We start from the raw sequence: 6,000 nt of genomic DNA on the forward strand, positions 1-6,000 counted from the left end.
ACCCCAAGGTCACTGTGCTTCCACCAAGCAAGACACAGGGGTGACCTGCTCTGAACCTGGCCATCCAGAGTAAATAGAAGAAAGGGGAGGGACCAGAGACCCAGGCACAGAAATGCCTGCTTCTGAGCCTCAGTTCCTCATCCTGAGAACGCAAGCACTGACTCCCTCTCCTATCTAGAGCAGAGAATTCAAGGCTCAGGGGATTGTGATCCTGATAGTTGCAGACCCCCCACAGGCCTCCCAGCCCAGCCCCTCCCACCTGAGAACTGTCCTCTCTGTCCAGCTGAACAATAGCCATCGGCCCCTGCTTGAATACTCCCAACAATGGGATGCTCACCACCTCACTGGAAAACCCATAGCACCATGAGGCCCACTGGCCCACTGCTGGAAAGTTCTTGTTTAGGAAGCCAGTCCTGACTTCTGACCCCACAGAATAAGGCTGATTCTTGTGTCATCTGCCCGAAGGGATGACACAGGAATAATATCAGGTCAGGTCATTATAAGGACTAAATAAAATAAGGCACCCACAGGTGCCTTGCCCAGGGCCGACCAACGTCAAAAGCTCGAAGCATTTTGCTGCATCAGCCAGAGACTGCAGGACTGGAGGGCAAGATGTAGGCAGGTCCCAGGGCCTTGGAAGCTGAAGGGAAGACAGAGGGTTTGTCCTCAGATCTGCCATGGAGGGCCTCCTCCACTTCGCTCATGGGGGGGCGGGGGGAGCGCAGACCAATCACAAATAAATAATCACAAATAAGTGATCATGCCCTAGAACGGACCAGAACACAGCAGCCCTGGAGCATAAGGCAGCTCTTCCCAGGTACTTTCTGCCACTGCCCGGGGCCCAAAGCCCAGCACCACCCCTGGGCTGTGGGCAGGCGCCCGGAGTGTGAGCAAAGAGGCCACAGCTTTCTGCAGGAACCTGAGCCACTGGAAGGACCGAGGCATCTTCAGGATGGAGGACCGCAGCGTCATACACCAGGCCTGCCCCACCGCTGTTCACCAAGGGGAAGGGCCAGCCAGAGGCTCGCACACACATCAGGGGCCCCCCTCTGCCGCAACCATGTGGCTTTGTTCCGGTCCTTTGCTGTCTGGGCGGGTCTGGGACGCATCATCGAAAACCATGAAGACCAGGATGGGAAGCATAGAGGACCCATTGCCTCATTTAACCTCGGTGGCCGCTGCGAGGTTACCCTCCTCACTGAGCATGGGGAAACTGAGTCTCAGACTGAGGCCCAGAGCTCTGTCTCTAAGATCCCCAAGGGCAGACACCCACCTCTCCACACACTACACCTTGTCAGGGCTGAGGCTCCCAGCCTCTTGCCCCTGGCAGGGCTGGGGGGCGGGGTAGACATTTAGGATCATGTTGCTCTAAGCCTTCTCATGCCCAAGGCGTGCTCATGAACCCAGAAACCCCAGGAACCTTCCCACGGAGAAGGCCTCTGGCCAATGAGGAAGCGAGAAGAGAAAAATGTAAGCGGCCCCTTAAGACACCTCTCTAGGCAAAGGAGGGATCCCCGGCACCCTCCTCCCTCTGGGAAGAAAGTCACCAGACTCTCCTCCCAGGCTGGAAGCAAGGGGCCCAGGGAGCCGCGGAGGGGCTGGGGTCCCTCCTCTGGGGTTCAACAATGGGGAAGAGAGGGCAGAGTGGGGCATCAAGGGGAGCTCTGAGCTCTCTGGGTATCCCAACGCCTGGGCCAGGAGAAGGCCAGGCGCACGGGATCTAAGCCTCCCTGAGCTCGAGGCGGGAGAACCATGGGACAGAGGGGTACAGATGTGCCTAAGAAGGAACCAGGAATGTTCCCCATAGAAGACCGCAGCACCGCCTTCTGCCCCAGCACAGCATCTGGCATAAGAGCGCATAGTTCAATACGTAAGTGCTGACTTTGATAAAATGACAGGAAGTGTGAGCTCTGCCTCCTGAAACCAGCTGGACCCTCTCTCCAGCCAGCGCAAATCCCTAAACCTGGTTTGTCATGGGTGAAATCAGGACAGCTGAGGGCTAGGGGAGGCCATCCTGACATCCAAGCAGGTGGGAGCTGGGGGAAGGTTAACAGAAGAGCGGGGAGCACAGTGACCAGGAGCCATGCCCAGGACCACCGCAGGAGTGGCCCCGATGGAGACCCCCTGCGCCCACCTCCCACCGCCCACCGCCCACCTGCAGACATCATGATACCCAGGCAGGAAGGAAACCACCAAAAATCCCACGGTGGCCCCGGAGCCCACAGGTACCTTTCCTGCGTACCCTCTCTGTCAGGGGGGCAGGAGGGAATATCCGGCCTCAAAAGCCTCCCCTCCACCGAGGTCTCAGTCCTCAGAGACAGGAGCCTGAAGCAAGGCATACACCTACCAACCAGCCTTTCTCCTCGCCTGCCCCAAAGAGGCAAGCAAGGAGCCAGCCAGAGGTTCGTTCCATTGTCACCTGGCCCCACGAGTTAGCCTTATCGTCCGCACTCACAGGGAGAGAAACTGAGTCCCCACGAGGTCAGGGTCCTGCCCAGCAGCCCAGCCAGAAGCCAGATGGTCTCCTCCACAGCTGTCGTCAGGGAGGACCCAGGGGCTGAGGACGCTCAGGGAGAAGGCTTCCGCCATGGGCACAACCAGGCCGGAGGGCTCAGTTCCTCATGCCAACGCAGCCCCCTAGCCCGGCCGGCCCCTGCCCTACCCTGCTCAGCCCCAGGCCCGTGGCTCCAGAGTCAAAGACCAGGGGCCTCCAGGCCCAGTGTAAACCGCTGTTGAGCAGTCATGCTCGAACCATCTGGCAGAGAGAAAGGGACCCCGGGAGAGTGACCAGCCCCGAGCATAGCCACCCCCAGAAGGACTGAATTCTGATGGCCACTGGCCACACATGCGGGCTTTTCTACAGCTGACTCTGACGCACGGAAGTGTGGTCAGCTGTGGGGGCCCAGGCATGGGCCTACGGTTTTAAAGGGCCCAAGGGGTGGGGATGCAGGCAGGTGGGCAGGGGAGATAAGGAGGGACAGGTGAGAAGACCCCTGGCCCAGCAGGCAGGAGACTATGGGCCTTCCGATGCTTGGGCCACAGAGCCCTGCATTTGAGGGTTTGGACCCTGTGAACCCCTCTCTCTGGGGAGGGGCAGTTCACCTCTACCCTGGGGTGGACTTGGTTATGTTTCAGTTCCTTCCAGCAAGACAGCCCACCTCCCTGGCCCTCTGAAGCCACCAGGCCCCCGGTTACCCCCAAAGTACAGTCTTGTTAAGCATCAGAAATATAATAAAGAGGGGCACCTGGGTGGCTCCGTCAGTTAAACCTCTGCCTTCAGCTCAGTTCATGATCCCAGGGTCCTGGGATCGAGCCCTACATCAAGCTCTCTGCTCAGCAGGGAGCCTGCTTCTCCCTCTCCCTCTGCCTGCCGCTCTGCCTACTTGTGCTCTCTCTCTCTCTCTGTCAAATAAGTAAATAAATAAAATCTTAAAAAATAAAATAAAATTCTGTCCCCTCTCCAAAGAAAGCAGAAGCACCTGGGGTTCAGGTAACCTCAGATGAGGCCCCCCCAAAACCTCCTGCCCACAATGTCACTTCATCCCCAGATGCTGAGGGGGTTAAAACAAACCGAGCCCTAGAGGAAAGCCATATATTAGAAGCAGAATGATGTGAGGCCCACATTTCCAAAAATCTTCCCGCCCAGGGCTCCTTTGGGATGGGCCATTTTAGAGAAGTGACGGAGGCTCCGACCTTACAGGAACCGCCCCGCAGGGTCTGGGACAGCAAGAACCTGGCCCAGAGAGATGGCTGCCCTGTGCAGGAGGCTGACTCAGTCCCCAGGGCAAGAAGGGCAGGAAGCCGGGAGAGCAGAAACCAGCATCCATTAAGCTCCAACAGTGTGCCAGACGCTGCCCAAGGCCCTTCGCATCCAGGATCTTCCTAAATGCCACAATAACCCCAAAGTTCCAATCCAGCACCCCTCTTCTTCCTCCGTCTGCAGAGAAGGACCCAACACCACAGCGGCCCAACCCCCTCCGGCCCAGACCGCGGTGGGGACCTGGCTCACTCCGATAAGGACATCTGCAGCCTTATTTAAGAGTCGCTACTCCACAGAATTAGCGGCACTTACCCCCTCAGATCCATCCTTCTCCTCCGATCGCTTTTATAGCCAGTAATAACTCTCGAAAATTCCTCAACAGATGGAAATTTTATTTGACTAATCATGGCCGTTTGACTAGCTGGGGTGCGGCCGCTCAGGACTCAGGCTGGCAGGGCGCCCACCGAGGTAACCATCAGGGGGCTGGGCAGAGAGCCCAGAACCCAAGGCCACCTTGAGGGTCCACTCTTCAAAAGGAAGGATCAGCAGGGCCTGGGAAAGTGCCAGGCCCTGGGCAGCACTGGACAGCAGGGGCCCTAGCTTTTCTGGGTCCAGAGGCACCTGTGGACGGGGCACTGACACCCTTCCCCACTCCTTTAGGTTCTCGGTCTCTAGATCCACGACACTTAGTGCCAGGGAGAAAGCAGGACACCCCAGCTCAAGCATCTAATAACAGCAGCATTCTGCATTCTGACTACCACCCCCTAGGCCCTCACTCCTGCCAGCCCCGTGCCCAAGGCCCACAGGCATTATCCCATCAGTCCTCCCCACCGTCCTACAGATGCACGAGAACATTCCCATTTCACAGATTTGCAACAAGATCATGGAGCAAAGTCACAGGCCTGGAGTCACTAGGCTGATCTGCCACCTCCATCTAGGAAGTTAAGCGTTGGTGCCCCTCCCCCCCGCTCACACAAGGCCAAGAGATCCTTCTAGAACTCACACTGAATTTCACCACCACTATTTAAAAAAAAAAAAAAAACAGGCCCATAAAGCTCCCAGCAAGCCCGCAGCACCCTCTAGACAAGACGAAAAGCCCCTTAGCCTGGCCTTCGCAGGGGAACCCCACTCAAAGCATCTCTCCAGGAGATAACATATTACACCGAAAGCCGGGTCCAGGGGAGAATACGCAGAGCAAATTATTCATAACAGCCCCGAACTGGAAATATCACTGTGAACAGGGATGAACAAACAGTGATTTCCAACACGCAACGTAAATCCGTCTGCAGCCAGTGGGAAGGGAGAACCCACACCCGACGGGAAACGTCCCCCGTAAGGAGTGATTCGCTGTAATGGACGATGGGATTCCCAAGAGGCCGGCCAGAAAGAGCCGAAGAGAGCTCCAGAGAAGAGTGTCAGGGAGGGGTCCCTCTGGGGCTGACACAGAGCCCCAGGGAAGCATCTGCCTGCCCCAGGCTGAGAGGTGTCTCCCCAGAGCTAAGCTGGAACCCCCAGAAAACACACACACACACACACAACCAGGGCTGCCAACCAGACTCTGTTGAACAAGACAGGCCTGTGGCCCACCACATGGCAAACACTTGGCCTGGTGCCACAGCTGTAGAACTTGCTAGAAATCCACCCCAGGGAAACTTACCAGAAATCTGCCCTGGGGGAGGCCGCACAGCCGCCTCTGGTGAGACACCTGACCTGAAAAGCGCCTCCAAAGGGGCGCCGGGGGAGCTGCGGGCCGCTGTGCAAGCAAGAGCTGGGCGCTGGAGGGGCTGCAGGAGCTGCAGGGGCCTGGGAGTCTTGAACCAGGAAGCAGGGCCCCGTGTGGCCGCACGGGCTCCCCAGCGCCCTCTACTGACCGAGCTTAGCAGGCTGCTGGCAAGAAATTTAAAGGGCCCAGCTCCATTTCCAGCCAGCAGGCAGGAAGGACCGGTCTGGAGTGGCAAAGGCGATGGGGGGGCTAAGCCGTGCCCTCCATCCCTTTGACTCCTCAGCCTTCATAGGAACCCTCCTGACGCAACCGAACTCCTGTAAACACGACTCTATTTCTACCCAAGAAGACGCAGCCATCATTCTTATACTTTCCATAAAATGGACCTAACAGCCCCCAAAGTCACCTCGGACCGTATCTGTTACTCCTCAAACTCGGTCACAGTCCCATAGGGTACTGTCACCCAAGGACAAAATTGTAAGGTTCATTTCCCAAAACTGGCATGTAAAATAAAAAT

At 57.3% G+C, this 6,000-nt stretch overlaps 1 protein-coding gene across 1 annotated transcript in view; it reads right to left on the bottom strand.

Annotated features, from left to right (window-relative positions):
* Window positions 1-5,557, bottom strand: part of ACTL8 (actin like 8) — a 61,483-nt gene extending 55,926 nt beyond the window's left edge. The window contains exon 1 of the mRNA XM_032302979.1: window positions 5,418-5,557. The gene's annotated coding sequence lies outside the window, so the exon portion shown is untranslated. The remainder of the gene's footprint in view (window positions 1-5,417) is intronic.
* Between the last annotated feature and the right edge of the window lie 443 nt (window positions 5,558-6,000).

The sequence above is a fragment of the Mustela erminea genome, chromosome 10 (genome assembly GCF_009829155.1).
Source record: "Mustela erminea isolate mMusErm1 chromosome 10, mMusErm1.Pri, whole genome shotgun sequence".
NCBI classification, from domain to species: domain Eukaryota; kingdom Metazoa; phylum Chordata; class Mammalia; order Carnivora; family Mustelidae; genus Mustela; species Mustela erminea.